Below are 16,465 nucleotides of genomic sequence, written 5' to 3' on the forward strand. Positions count from 1 at the left end.
GAAAATGCATTAATACCAAAATATTGAAACGTCTGTTTATCCATAGGCTCCTCCCTGAAAGGAGTCCAGACATTAGAAAAATATCAGTCTACACATGCGTTTTATATTTAATATTAGGGAAATAGACAGTCATGCGTGACAAAAAAAAAATCTTTAACTTTTAGGAGGCAACGATTTTTTTGTTGTTGTAATTCTGTGAATTAAACTGCGCAAATCGGATGAAGAAGGGTTGGCTCTCCACAGAACATAAAATATTCATTTTATTTTATTTTTCGTGTTCGCATTTATGAGGAAAAAACAATGTTACAGACGTGACAGTTCTCCGTTATGGACGCGACCGCTATGAAGCGGCACTAAAAGACTGCTTTAAAACTTTCACAGAGACCTTACACACACACAAAGCCTTTCTTTAAAGTGAATTTCGTTTTGTATTAATTGTATCTTAATTTTAATCAATGTTTCGTCAACCAATTGCCTGGATTTAAGCGCGTGAACTGGAGCGCGTCTCATAAATGAACCGAAACTCAGCGTATAAGGTAGCCTATTCACGGACTTGAAAAATATATCTATATTGAAATGTCTACTTGTAAACAGAACAATTCAAAACGAAAGAAAACAGACTGCTCTCTGCTTATGAAATGAAATGTGCATTTCTCTCTGGTGCATTCACTAGGCTACTGCGAAGATCGCGAGGCAGCATCGTCAACTTCATCTTGACTTTATTAATAAACAATTAAAATGTCTCCTTGCTATATTTGACATATTCATAATCATTGCTTTTGCCGGTTCTTTGTGACAGCTTTTAGGTGCTTTATCGGCAGCGCCGCCGCCCTTATGAACGCGTCACCACCGCATCAAAAACATGATTGCGTGATGAAAACATGAAAAATAGCACATAAACATAGCCTAACTGTTTAGAAAAAAAACACAGAACGAATAGCCTAATGCCCATACGTCCATCTCGCGAATGTATAGTCTTCTTCATGCCATCTTCACCATTAGCTACTTTTCCACTGGCCAGCGCGAGCACAGAGGCCTAAATCATACCTCACGGCACTCCTGTAAAAAATAAATCGCTATACAAATATATCAGATGCTGCCATTTAGTCTTTATTTACAGACTTGGACACCACACGCGGCTATTGACTGACCACGAACAGGTAATTTAGCCTACTTGCATTTTTCATTCGTTAATGTCTCGCGGTCTTGCTGTTTTTTGTTGTTGTTTGTTTTACAATTAAAACTAAAAGTCTGTTGTAACGCAAGCCTTACTGAACATGTACCGAGTAAAATATTACTGAAAATTGATAAGTAATGCCTTACACTACTGCGTTACAGCAAAAAGTAATATGTTACTGTAATGCATTACTTTTGTAACGCGTTACTCCCAACACTGGCATTGAGGGATGCATTTCTCTCTGACCATGTGCCTATTGTGTGGCTATTGCGCTATGTACAGCACTTTGGTCAGCGCGAGCTGTGTTTAAATGTGCTATAAAATACATCTTACTTACTTACAGATGGATCCAAAGATCCAATAACTGGCAAGACAGGTGCCGCTGTATTCATCCCAAAATACAACATTAACATCCAAAAAACAACTTCAGATCCCCTCTCAGTCTTCTCAGTTGAAATAATGGCCATTACTTTAGCACTGCAATGGGTTAGAGGAAGTTTAACCACATATGATAGTAATCTGATCAGATTCATGTCCTCTCTATCAAGTATTCAGAGTGGAAATCTATATTGCAAGCAAGATCTTTTAGATGAACTAAATCAATTCATTTGTAGATTAACTCAACAACATTTTTTTTACAGTTTACCTGGGTTCCAGCACATGTGGGTATTGAGGGAAATGAAAAGGTGGATACATTAGCAAAAGAAGCCCTGAAGGCAGAGAATATAAACATACAAGTTCCACTTAGCAAATTAGAAATTAAAGTTATCATTAAATATACTCTTAATAAAAAGTGGCAGAATATATGGGATCAGGAAGAGAAATGAAGACATTTATACAGCACCCAGAAAGAAGTGATGGTTAAAAATAAAAGTATAAGACGACAGGAGGAAACTATGCTTACAAGGTTGAGAATAGGGCACACAAGATTAAACAGCTGCCTGAAGGTAATAGGAACATACCAGGCTGGATTATGCATTCATTGTGGAGAAGAGGGAAATGTATAACATACTCTTGGTGAGTAGAATACTCTGAAAAAAGAAAAGAACTAGAAGGCAACAGAAAATGGATTGTTAAAAAAAAACTTTTTGAGTTTTCCTGGCACACAATCTATAATTAAGGATGTTATGATCTTTATGAAAGAAACTCAGGGTTTAGGTTTTATTATTTTTATTTTATTTATTTGTTGTTTAGTAACATATATAAAATGACATCCCAAAGAGTTTACATCTCAATCCAGAAGATGGCGGTAATGCACTTTGTTTGCAAACTGCCAATAAAAACACAGATGAAGAAGAAGATTCTCATTGCGAAGTTTTGTTTTTCCCTGGTGAACATCTCTGAGCGTTTCTGTATGTGGTTTTGTCTTCCCGTAGATTACTCTTGGACTGTTTATTCTTTTCGTGATTCTTTGCTGCCTGCCCTGGACTGTTTCTATTGTGGACTGATTTATGTAAGTTTGCTGCCTTACTGTATGCCTGTTTACGGATTACGAGTTGCTTTGTCTCTACTGTTTTGTTTGCTTAAAGCGCGTTGTTAATGTATGTTTATAGCCATATGTGTCCTGTGTATTAACTTAGATGAATTGCAGAGGACGGTAATTAATGTGTCTTTTATCATGCATCCTTTAGCTGAAAGACAGTGAATCTGTAATAAATACAATAGAACAAAGATATAAATGACTTTTTTTTTCAGGTAAATCTAACTGTATTCAGGTACAGAGTCAGACATAGAATAATCAAATGTAAAATATCACTGCATATAGTCTTCACTGTATAAATTATATAATTAATTTAATTATCTTTGTTAAAGCAGGAAAAGTCATTTTCTCTTTTTTGTTGTTTGATTAACATTGCTGAAACACAGCTGCGATTTATATTATAGGGTTTATTATTAAGACAAATGCACGGATCCAATATAATGAATGATATGCATCCATTTTCTTTCTCGATTGCTTCCAATACTCAGGGTTTTTCCTGGGTTAAAATTGGTCTTCGATGGTGGTCGACGGACACTGTCATCCTTTCTTGCCCTTTTTTTTTAAAGCTGTGATTTTACCACTGGATCTGTATAGCTTTGTAAGATAAAATCCTCCTTTGCTAAACCAAATAATTATTTTGGTATATAAAAATATCAATTTCAACAAGTGGAATAAAAAAAGTAGCATTAAAAAGTATATTTTAACTAATAGTCAAATTTTCTACAATATACAATTGAATACAATAGCAGCTAGCTAACAACAACTTTGACTACAAACTTGGTCCTCAAATCATTAGGTATTTTGCAATACATGTAACTTTATAACGTTGCACTCTTTCTATAAGTTATAAATGGCTAGTAAGATAACGTTAAAGGATTCACTTTAAAAAACTTTTTCAATTTCTTTTCACTTTTAAAAAACACTTTTGCTGATAATTTACTCACCCCATGTCATCCAAGATGTCCATGTCTTTCTTTCTTCAGCTGAAAAGAAATTAAGGTTTTTGATGAAAACATTCCAGGCTTTTTCTCCATATAATGGACTTCATTAGGACACAAACGTTTCAAGGACCAAATGACAGTTTCAGTGCAGCTTCAAAGGGCTTTAAACGATACCAAACGATGAATAAGGGTCTTATCTAGCGAAACGATCGGTCATTTCAAAAATAAATACAAAACTTTAAGTTTTATAAGCACAAATGCTCGCCTTGCTCTGTTCTGTGATGCACGTTCGTGATCCTGTTCGAACTCGTTCATCAAAATGAACAAATCTTTTTTCGAGTCATTTCGTTCGTTGAATGAACGAAATGACTCCGAAAAAGACTCGTTCAAAATGAACAAATCTTTTTTCGAGTCATTTCGTTCGTTTCATTCATTTGGATGAACGAGTTCGAACAGGAGAGTCACGAACGACGGTACGCGCTCGCGCTGTGCAAGAGAGGGGTGATCAGCGCGTACACGAGCGTGATTGACACTGCTAAGACATTCCTCCTGGCTCTGATTGGTTGTTTCTGACCGGGAGCGGTGTATTTCTGCAAATGGCAATAGGACCACAGGGAGGAGCCAGAGGAGCTTGATTTTTTTCACAGATTATCGGTCTCCTATTCTACTGTCTGGACATAATGACAGTTTTAACAAATATTTGTTTACAAAAGGTACCTACTGGAGCTTTAAAAGACAATCTATAAAACATTCCCCATTGAACACACATATGTAAAACGCAAATATAACATTAAAACATTTTGTTCACTGGCAGACCTCAGTCTTAAGGGGGGCATATGAAATGTATGGGGGGGCACAATTATTATTAGCCTACAGTATGTATATTTATAATAATCAACTCTAGTCGTGCAGCACGTAATCATCACGTTAAACATATACCAACAGCAATATGACCAGGTAGCCTAGCCTACACCACATTACACAGAAGCAATGTTATAAATATCCATAAAACACTTGACTACACAACATATTAGATGTAACACTAGAAGCATCTCTCAAACATTGAATTTTAAAGCAGTCAACAGAGGGATATGCATTGCCATGACAAACACACACGCGCACACACACACACACACACACACATATATACATACACTAGCACGCAATTACACTCACACAGATACTTTGAGTGGAGGCAGCGCTGTCCTCTGTCCAGTCCCAGTACAGCGGGAGGAAGCATTTCTCCGAGCAGAACCTCCTCATCAAAGTATCATTCCACTCGGAAGGAACTGAAGCAAGTAAGCCGGCGAAAACTCGTTGTGAAACAGCTTTTAAAAATGCGCGGTAACTGTTGAGCGGCTTAGTTGTATGTCACGTACGTAGCCTAACGTTCTTTTGTAAGGCCGTGATAGGCTGTTGCAGTGTAGATTCCCATCAATCAAACTAAATCACACCATTGTTTCTTTATATTTTTAATATTTTAATGATAAAGAATGCAACTTTAATGCAACACAAAATTAGCAACTATGATAATATTAAAGGGGGGGTGAAATGCTCAGTTTCACTCAATCTCATGTTAATCTTGAGTATCTATAGAGTAGTATTGCATCCTTCATATCTCCAAAAAGTCTTTAGTTTTATTATATTTATAAAAGAAAGATAGGCTGTACCGAGTCTTTCCGGAAAAACACGAGCGGGTGGAGGCGTACCGTGTGGGCGGAGCTAAATAATCACGACACGAGCGCGCGAAGCTTTTGCGTTGAGAGCGTCTGGAAGCTGTGAGTGACATCCGAAAATAAACCATGGCTAACAATCAGATTCAGCCATACATTTTTGATCCAGAATCAGATCCCGAGGCTGAGATTGAAGACGACCAGCAGCAGCAGCAACGACTACAGCAGGACCTCTCTATGTGGTGTGTAGGCCTACTGGAACGGTATAACTTATAACTTATAACTTAAACAATATAAGGGCTCGTTCATACAGAACGCGTTTTTGCTCACAAAAACATGAGATGGGCAGTGAAATGGGTGAAAAACATAAGGTCTCGAGCGTTTTTTTAAAAATAGAAATGATTTGAACTTGAGCGCAGTGTTTTTAGAACACCATGTCATGCGCGAGTTTTACAACATTTGTGTGTTGTAAACAGACAGACTGGTTTATGAGGACATGATTTATTTTTACAATAAAAAAACTGACACATACAGTGGCCAGCTAAACAAATGTATTTAAACACACACCATACATCGCATGCTCCATAGATGCATTAACTGTATGTGTAGCTGCAATCAAAGGCAATTCATAAATCTCTGTTAAATATGGTTCACAATTAAAATATAAATATACATGAGGTTAAAAATCATATGATTGAAATTATGTTTCATGGCCAATAAATAGTAATTGCATGTTTATTTCTTTTGTGAAAAAACTGTGAGGAAAAAGGTGGAACTTATTTTTTTTGTTCCGTGCGGAAATTATAATTTGTTGTTATAGGGACGCTGTATGGGTGCACTCGCTAAGATCTAGAAGAGAGATATGTGCTGCGGCTTGCGAGCCTGCTTTCTAAAAGCTACGGAAGATTGTAAAAGTTATATAAGTTGTTGGTGAAGTGTGAAGACGAATACCCTTCTAAGTTTACCCTCTCGGGTTCATGCGGCCAATGAGGTATATATATTTTTCCTTTCTTTGTCATTTATTTGTGTTACACGACGGTGTGACGGTGTTTGTAACAAGCAAGTTCATATATATTATTTTACATGTCACAAATGTATGCTTTATTTCTTAGTTTCTATGTGATTCTGTTTAATATTGTCTGCAAGTATGTCAAGAATTTAAAGGTTAATTTATGTTTTTCTGTGTTTTATTTATATACCAGTTCTGACGGCAATTTGGAAATGCAACAAGTGAACATGTAAAGACATGCCCGTCATCGAATAAATGCCCGTGAAAACCCAGGAATGACTTGAGCCTTTATTAAAACTCGAGGGGAGTAACAGTCAGAACTCAGCCTGCTTCGTGCTGGAGGAGAAGAGAGCGGTGCCTGTTGCAACGGAGCCTTTAACGAGCAGCTCGTTACATCGTTAACTACGCTCACAAGCATCAAAGACATCACGGACTGCGTGCGTGCACGGAAACCCGACAAGTGGCAACCGGGACCAGAAGTGTCGTGGGGTGAAGCTACAAAGAAGTAACACATTTAAGCAAGTTTAAATGTTAAGAAGTAGTTTAATCCTGCTAACTTTTAAAGGGACTCTAAAGTGCTAAAAGGGGTTGAAGTGTATGTGTCTGCAATTAAGTTTAAGTTTAATTGTATGTTTATTTCTTTGTAAGGTGATTTAATTGCAAGTCTAATCACTTCATTGTGTAAGTTAAAGGTGCACTAAGGCAAGGCAAAGAGCAAGGCATATTGTTGTTGTTTTTTGACATTGAAGGTAATTCTCTATTTCATACAAGGTGAAAATAATTTGCTTTAAGGTGTTTACACACATTTTTAAGGTTAATTCTAACAGAGTTCATATTTAAAGTTAAATAGTATTACATCCCGTAGTGCTTTAAAATAATCTAGGTAATTATACAAACTCACAAGTAATCTGAATTTAAGTCAATACACATACATTAGCTCAAGTAGGGAAATGGCTGAGCCTGAAGTCCAAGGAAGTGAAGCTGTAAAGTTGCAGGATCAAGCAAGCCCTGATGAAGAAACTGTAGACTCAAGCCCACAGCAAGAGGCAAATACAAGTCAAGTAGTTGAAGAAGATGCTTTGAGAAAAACCCAAAGAAACAGAAAGCTTACTGAAAAGGGCCAGGCTCTACACGAAGAAAGAGTGAATAAGCTTCAGTTTCGCTTTAAGACTAATTATGACAAATGGAAAGCTATTGCCAAACAAGCTAAGAGAGCACTCGATGCACCTAGCACTGCAAGCTTACAGGATCACATTGTAAGGGTCCAAAATGCTTCAGGAGAAGTAAAGCAAACCTATCACGAGTTGCGCAGTCACGACACTCCTGACAGTGACACTCGTCGTCGAGTAGACACATGTCATGCTGTTTCTGTAAGGATAATAGAACAAGCAGCAGAGATTCTTAAAGAAGGCGAAAGTGGTAAATACCCAGCTAAAAGGTCAACTCACTGGAGTGAGGCTGGCTCGGTGTTCCAATCTTCAGCATCTCACAGATCCAAACGTACAGGTAGTGCAATCACGCGTTCAAGCCATTCGAGTAATTCATCTGCAAAGAAACAAGAAGCAGCAGCAGAACTGGCTGCAACTGAAGCTACCTTGAAAGTGATGCAAGAAATGGAGCGTGAGCAAAGGGAGCTTGAAAATCTTGAAGCTGAAAACAGAAAAAGACTTGCACAACAAGAAGCAGAAAATGCTGAAAAACGAAAGACATTAGAGGAAAAGCGTAGGCAGATAGAACGCTTAGAAACTGTCAAGAAAATGAGAGCCGCCAAAGCACGTCTACAGGTCTACGAACAAGAATCAACTTCAGATGAAGAAATATCAGACCTTCTACACAGTAAGTCAAAGCCGAAAGAACCGGCACCTTACCTGATTAGTTTGCCTGAAGTTCACTTTGCACAACCCACTATTAACCCGCAACATGCAACCAATGCTACACAAGAAGATAGCACTACTGCATTAGCCAGAGCATTAGCAGAGTCAATCAACATAAGTCGTTTACCAGTACCAGAACCTTCAGTCTTCATTGGAGACTCGCTCAAGTACAAGGATTGGAAAATGTCCTTTCAAACCCTGATAGACAGGAAGAACATCCCTGTAAATGAAAAGCTCTACTACCTTCGCAAGTATGTTGGTGGGCCAGCAAGAAAAGCAATTGAGAGCTATTTCCTGTTGGGAACGGACACAGCGTATCTTGCAGCATGGAACATTCTGGAGGAAAGGTATGGAAGCTCATTTGTAATCGCCAAAGCCTTCAGGAATAAGCTCACATCATGGCCAAGGATTGGACCAAAGGACAGTGCTGAACTACGAGAGTTCTCAGACTTTCTCAGAGGCTGTGAAGCAGCAATGTTCCAGATTAAGAATCTTGAAGTTCTCAATGACTGCAGCGAAAACCAGAAAATGCTCAGTAAGCTTCCTGATTGGTTAACGGCGAGCTGGAATAGAAAAGTCATTGACATACAAGAACAAAGTGGGTCATTTCCAGCATTCAGCAACTTTGTCGACTTCGTTACAAGAGAGGCGAAGATAGCGTGCAATCCAATAACATCGCTTCATGCACTAAAGGCAAGTGACTTTGAAAAACCAAAGGCCTCAAAGATCCGTAGTGTTGGCGCAAAAGTGTTAGCAAGCAGTTCTGAAGAGAAATCAGACACTAAGATGTGTATCTTTTGTGAAAGACCAAACCATGGAATTCATGTCTGCCGAAAGTTCATGGACAAGTCAATTACTGATCGAGTCAAGTTTGTACAAACAAAGGGCTTGTGCTTTGGATGTCTAAGCCCGGGTCACCGTTCAAAGAAATGTGAAAGGAGAAGTGTTTGTAATACATGCAAAGGGAAACATCCAACATGTTTACATCAGGAACGTGACAGGGAAGTCAAAAGGACAAAGGATCCTGACAAGGAACAAAGGGACACAAGGGAAACCAAACAACCGAGTGCAGAAACATCAAACAAGGCAATATCCAACCGTGTTCTACAAAACACTAACAGTGATTTCACATCCACAATCGTTCCAGTTTGGTTGTCCACAACAAGCGATCCAGAACACGAGGTTCTTGTCTATGCCCTTCTGGACAGTCAGAGCGACACCACATTCGTTCTTCAAGAAAAGGCAGATGCTCTAGTCGCAGAAAGGAAACAAGTGCAGTTGAAACTGTCCACACTGTCATCCAGGGACACAGTCATTCGAAGTCAAAAGTTATTTGGGCTACAAGTTAGAGGCTTCTACGCATCCAAGAGAATTCCTCTCCCAACGACATACACAAGAGAATTTATCCCTGCTAATCTAAGTCATATTCCCACACCCAAGACAGCAAGAGCATGGCCTCACTTAGAGATCCTTGCTGAAGAGATCGCTCCCATGATAGAGTGTGATGTCGGCCTGCTTATAGGGTACAACTGTTCGCAAGCTCTGTTACCCAGAGAAGTGGTGTCAGGAAAGGACAATGAACCATTCGCTCAAAGAACTGACCTTGGCTGGACTATAGTCGGCAGTACTGATCCCTGTGTGGACTATGGTGACGCTATAGGAAGCAGCCACAGAGTCATAGTTAAAGAAGTGACACCTTCTGTTCAGTCACCAACCCCCTTACCAAATGAAGTCAGGTACGTCTGTCGTACACAAGTCAAAGAGCTAGTCACACCACTAGATGTGATAAAAGTACTGGAGTCCGATTTCAATGAACGCCGCATGGAGGACTCTCATTTCTCTCAAGAGGATCTGCGTTTCATTTCCATAATGGAGGAAGAAGTAAAAATGAAAGCGAATGGTCACTGTGAGTTGCCCTTACCCTTTAAGAAGGACAGACCAAATCTGCCAGATAATAAAATCTGTGCCGAACACAGACTCAAATGTCTAAAGAAAAGATTTGAGAAAGACAGGCAATACCACAAAGACTACACAACATTCATGAATGAAACAATAACACGTAGAGATGCGGAAAAGGTTCCACCTGACGAACTGGACAAAAGCCCCTCCTGGTACATCCCTCACCATGGGGTCTACCACCCCCAGAAACCTGGAAAAATAAGAGTCGTGTTCGACTGCTCTGCAAGGTACGAAGGTGTGTCTTTAAATGACTTTCTGCTCACCGGGCCAGAGTTGACCAACACCCTGGTTGGTGTTCTATGTCGGTTTCGTAAGGGTCAAGTAGCGGTGATGTGCGACATAGAACGCATGTTTCACCAATTCCATGTCAAGCCAGAAGATCAAGACTACTTCCGCTTTCTGTGGTGGGACAATGGAGACTTCTACTCCAACCCTTCCGTCTACCGTATGTGTGTCCATCTGTTTGGAGCCGCTTCATCACCCGGCTGCGCAAACTATGGCCTCAAGTACATCGCAGCTCAAGGGCAAGGTCATTTCAGTGAAGCTACAATTCGTTTCATTGAGAGAAACTTCTATGTGGATGATGGCCTAATAAGTGTCCGCTCAGAAGAAGAGGCTATTCAGTTGGTAAACGAAGCAAGACAACTCTGCAATACAGGCAAGTTGCGACTTCATAAGTTCATATCAAACAGCTAACAAGTATTAGCATCCCTCCCAAAGGAAGACTGTGCAGAGACAGTAATGAAACAAGACTTAGCTCTTGGCGAACAACAGATTGAGAGAGCTCTAGGCGTAAAATGGTGTGTCGCTTCAGATCATTTCCAGTTTCGAGTAGTCGTGAATGAGCGCCCTCTCTCTAGAAGAGGAGTTTTGTCCACAGTAGCCTCTATCTTCGATCCACTTGGTTTTGTGGCGCCTTTCGTCCTACTTGGGAAACAAATACTTCAACAGATGTGTCGTGAGAAGATCGACTGGGATGAGCCAATGTCAAATGAGCTAAGGTCACGGTGGGAGTCCTGGCTATTGGATCAACAGAGCTTAGCCAATGTCAATATTGAGCGATGCTACTTACCAGTAGATTTCAAGACCGTTCACAAGTATGAAATTCACCATTTTTCAGAAGCAAGTGTCACGGGGTATGGAGTCTGTACTTATCTAAGAGCAACCAGTACAACAGGACAGATACACTGCGTCCTAGTTATGGCCAAAGCCAGAGTATCCCCCACAAAGTTAACTACGGTGCCAAGACTCGAGCTGTCCACAGCAGTTGTAGCAATACGCACAAGTGACATGCTCAGAGGAGAATTGGAGCTTGAAGATGCCCAGGAATTCTTCTGGACAGATTCAAATGTCGTCTTAGGATACATTAATAATGACGCGAAACGGTTTCATATCTTCGTAGCTAACCGCATACAGCGCATCAAGGAAAGTACAAACCCAACTCAGTGGAAATACGTGACGTCAGAAGACAATCCCGCTGACCATGCGTCACGAGGACTTAAGGCAAAGGAGCTCATTGCTTCCAATTGGTTTAGTGGTCCAGAGTTTCTCTGGCAGGAAGAGCTTCCAAGCGGTGAGGTTAAGATGAGAGAACTTGATGCCAAAGATCCAGAAGTGCGTAGGGTCATTGTGCACCAGACCTCAACAACAACAGATTCACTCACTAATCGCTTTCTTAAGTTTTCAAGCTGGACAAGACTAGTGAAAGCAATCGCCAGACTCCAAAGATTTCTCAAGGAGTTTAAGGGTACAATACAGAGAACCAATGAAGCCACAAGTCTTCAGGAAAGACAGGATGCGGAGCTTGCCATCATGCTCATTGTACAAAGGGAAGTCTTCTCCAAAGAGATCAATGATCTTGAGTCACAAGGGGAGATGACCAAAGACAAAAACAATAGGCTGTACCGACTCAATCCCTTCTTAGACCACAGGAGCATCCTTAGAGTAGGAGGTCGATTAGAGCATGCTGTCATGCATCCACACATCAAACATCCAGTCATCTTTCCAAAAAACAACCACATAACAAGGTTACTGATCGATCATTATCACAGACAAGTGCAACATCAGGGGCGTGGCATGACCATAAACGAGTTGAGATCAAATGGCATCTGGATCCTCGGATGTAGTCAAGCTGTGTCATCAGTCATCTACCACTGCGTCAAGTGCAGAACGTTTAGACGTCACACTGAAGAACAGAGAATGGCAGACCTGCCGCGTGAGAGAATGGAGACAACTCCTCCCTTCACGTATTGTGGGATGGATTGTTTCGGTCCGTTTTACATCAAAGAAGGTCGAAAAGAGCTGAAACGTTATGGACTATTGTTCACATGCATGTGCTCTCGTGCAGTGCACATAGAGTTACTAGACGATCTATCAACCGATGCATTCATTAACTCACTTCGTGCCTTCATTGCCCTTCGTGGAAACGTTCGTCAACTACAATCAGATCAGGGCACCAATTTTGTTGGAGCGAGGCGTGAATTCCTGGAAGCAGTAAAGGAAATGGATCAAGAATGCCTTAAAAAACTAGGATGCGAGTTTGTAATGAACCCTCCCTCTGCTAGCCATATGGGCGGAGTTTGGGAAAGGCAGATCCGGACAATCAGAAGTGTGTTAACATCCATCCTGGATCAGTCATCCCGAACACTCGACAGTTCATCCTTACGGACCTATCTTTATGAAGTGATGGCAATCATAAACAGCCGACCTATGACAACACTCTTACTCAGTGACCCAACAGGTCCTCAGCCTCTTACGCCCAACTTACTTCTGACAATGAAGTCCTCAATAATCTTGCCTCCACCTGGAAACTTTGTAAAGGAAGACCTCTACCTCCGCAAGAGATGGCGTAGAGTCCAATACCTTGCCAATGAATTTTGGCACAGATGGAAAAAGGAGTACCTATTGAGTTTACAACAACGACAGAAGTGGCACAAGACGAGGAGAAATGCGAAGGTTAATGATATAGTAATTGTACAAAACGATACTGCACCCAGAAATGAATGGAAGCTGGCTAAAGTCGCTAATGTGTATCCATCTGAAGATGGATGTGTGCGGAAGGTCCAGTTACTGATCAGCGACTCCGCATTAGATGATCAAGGAAAGAGACTCAGCAAACCAGTCTATCTGGAGAGACCTATCCACAAGACAGTCACATTACTTGAAGCTGACTAACATATCTTTAACTTACAGTGATCGCTCACACATAGTTCATTGGTTGAAATCACAAGTGATTTGGTGGGAGTGTAGCTGCAATCAAAGGCAATTCATAAATCTCTGTTAAATATGGTTCACAATTAAAATATAAATATACATGAGGTTAAAAATCATATGATTGAAATTATGTTTCATGGCCAATAAATAGTAATTGCATGTTTATTTCTTTTGTGAAAAAACTGTGAGGAAAAAGGTGGAACTTATTTTTTTTGTTCCGTGCGGAAATTATAATTTGTTGTTATAGGGACGCTGTATGGGTGCACTCGCTAAGATCTAGAAGAGAGATATGTGCTGTGGCTTGCGAGCCTGCTTTCTAAAAGCTACGGAAGATTGTAAAAGTTATATAAGTTGTTGGTGAAGTGTGAAGACGAATACCCTTCTAAGTTTACCCTCTCGGGTTCATGCGGCCAATGAGGTATATATATTTTTCCTTTCTTTGTCATTTATTTGTGTTACACGACGGTGTGACGGTGTTTGTAACAAGCAAGTTCATATATATTATTTTACATGTCACAAATGTATGCTTTATTTCTTAGTTTCTATGTGATTCTGTTTAATATTGTCTGCAAGTATGTCAAGAATTTAAAGGTTAATTTATGTTTTTCTGTGTTTTATTTATATACCAGTTCTGACGGCAATTTGGAAATGCTACAAGTGAACATGTAAAGACATGCCCGTCATCGAATAAATGCCCGTGAAAACCCAGGAATGACTTGAGCCTTTATTAAAACTCGAGGGGAGTAACAGTATGTGATCATGTTGTTTACTTTCTGTGCTTACACGCCGATAGTTAACAACTCACAGACATTTGAAGCAGTTTTACTCACCGCCTGCGGTTCCAACGCACGACCGTGAACCTTTATCGTTGGGACTGCTCCATCTTTGAGTATTAGGCGATCTGCAAATCCGGCGTTGAACTGGGCCTTGTTTATAAAACTATTACTGTCGAAATGAAGGGAACAAACAAAAACACTTGCACAACTCCGTTGCTGCTCTGGAAAAACAAAATCCATCCACAGGTCCCTTAACGCAGGTTTCTTTGGAAATTTGTGTAATGTTGTCTTGCCCTGGCAACCAAAAACACACTTTTTTGGTGCCATTTTTTTAATTGCAGCGCAGCCGAGCCCAGCGCTCTGATGGGCATAGGCGTACTCTCGCACGCACTAGGCTACAGATGCGCGCGCGCCCTTCCGGGAGAAGTGCCCTTAAGACCCGTATAAGGAAATTCCGGCGACTCTGACGTCACACAGGCCCGTATTCGAAAAAAACTTTCCGAAACTTGTGACAAACCGGAAGGAGTATTTTTGGAACAGAATTACTCCATCAAACTTACAACTTCATTTTTGAAACTTTGTCCATGTTTAGCATGGGAATCCAACTCTTTAACAGTGTGAAAAACTCACTATGCATGAAACAGCATTTCACCCCCCCTTTAAAATTAAATTATCTGTGCCTCAAGTGGGGGGGCACAAGCATTTTTTGGGGCGGGCCCGGCCCCCTATGGCCCGCCCAAAGGGACGGGTCTGTTCACTGGTATGAGAATGTATATTTACCTCACCAAACCTTAAATTGGTGTATGACCAAAACCAGGAGCTCTTGAGTGCAATCACTCTCTAGGCTGAAACTACTGCATACACATTACACGAGGCAATGCCGTAAAGCGAGCGTCGCAACCAAGCGGCAACCTCCCGGTCTCTCTCTTGAAACCAAGAAGGAAGTGAATTAAACTGGCTGCAAAAGTGAGTCAAATCTGTATCTCCCCCATGTTAATATGCCCAACTTTACAGCAGAAAAAAAAATGTTTACAGCCTGGTGCAAAAAGTGGTTTTGATCTATACAGCTAATTTTGCCCTTCATGACAACTGTGAGGGGGGTGGATTTATTTATAACTCATCCGTTTAAATTATATTAAGCCTTAAAATGCTGCATAATCAAGGGTGTGGCCACTTGAGTGACAGGTGGATTGCCGCTGCTGTCACTAGCCGTTTGTCTGCTCTCTGTTAGCCATTACGTCAGCTGATTCCAGCTGCTGAACTTGCCATCTCTGCTGTGTTTTTATACTTTCTTCCGGATTATTTCATAAAATTTAATACACGCCTTATACTTTGCTTACGCCGTTGGATTCCGTCATTGTCGAGTAGCCTATCGAAAGAACAACCAGCGCTGTTTTTCAGTTGTTTTCCTTTGTGAACATACACTCATGGATGTCTGACAATTTATTTTTTTCCTTCTTAGGTAATATATCAGAATTAAAAATGGACTGAATAAAGCTCTCTACGAACTTGACGTGCGATGCCGCGCTGACTGACAGGTATGCGCATGAATCACTGTCACACACACGCTCATAGCAAATATTGTAAGTTACTGCATACATTTTATCTAATACATTTTTATCTAGCAGAATAATAATGCATCACAATACACATAGTCTCACGTTTAGCTATGTCTTTTAACTATAATAGTATTCCGAAGGGCAAAAAACATGAACTTTAACTATTGGCTTTAGGCCTACTTCCTTCAAGTCAGCTGGACATAGGATTCCATTCATTATGCTAAGCTAAGCTAGCGTCGGGGCTGCCAAACCAGGACAATTCATGCACTGAAACAAAAATGCTTTTGCCCATCTATCTTAATGTAGGGGAGATGGTGAATAAGCCCTATTTCAAAAAACAGTGGAGTGTTCCTTTAAAGCAGGGATGGGCAACTCCGGTCCTCGAGGGCCACTGTCCTGCAGAGTTTAGCTCCAACCCTGACGCAAATTATTTTTTAGTAATCCTGAAAACATTGATTAGCTTGTTCAGGTGTGTTTAATTAGGGTTGGAGCTAAACTCTGCAGTACAGTGGCCCTTGAGGACCGGAGTTGCCAATCCCTGCTTTAAAGGATCCCATAAGATCCAGCAAAAACCGCAAAGATTGTCAATGCTCCACCAGTAACCCTACTATAGGAGAAAGAGCTTTGAGGAACTTAAATTACATTTTTAAGCTCATTGAGTATCCGACAGGATATTTGAGGCACTTTTAGATTTTACAGTGTACACACAAAAAAATCATGGCTGTTTTTATGAATGGTTTCAATTAGGTCAAATGCATGATGATCACTGACTGCTAGGCTTAGTTTATATATATATATATATAT

At 40.4% G+C, this 16,465-nt stretch overlaps 1 protein-coding gene across 9 annotated transcripts in view; it reads left to right on the top strand.

The window, feature by feature from the left end:
* The first annotated feature begins 2,463 nt into the window (after positions 1-2,463).
* The window catches only part of LOC143715437 (uncharacterized), a 181,494-nt gene continuing 167,492 nt past the window's right edge, over positions 2,464-16,465 (top strand). The window contains exons 1-5 of one of the 9 annotated variants that reach the window (XM_077207232.1): positions 2,484-2,630; positions 6,474-6,785; positions 13,574-13,744; positions 13,956-14,075; positions 15,565-15,640. The gene's annotated coding sequence lies outside the window, so the exon portion shown is untranslated. Of the gene's footprint in view, positions 2,631-6,083; positions 6,263-6,473; positions 6,841-13,573; positions 13,745-13,955; positions 14,076-15,564; positions 15,686-16,465 lie in introns of those variants that run through there. The other 8 variants (XM_077207231.1, XM_077207229.1, XM_077207235.1 and 5 more) reach the window with 8 other exon arrangements.

This window comes from Siphateles boraxobius, unplaced genomic scaffold, assembly GCF_051911475.1.
Source record: "Siphateles boraxobius isolate OS27281-9 unplaced genomic scaffold, OSU_SipBor_1 6, whole genome shotgun sequence".
In the NCBI taxonomy this organism is placed as follows: domain Eukaryota; kingdom Metazoa; phylum Chordata; class Actinopteri; order Cypriniformes; family Leuciscidae; genus Siphateles; species Siphateles boraxobius.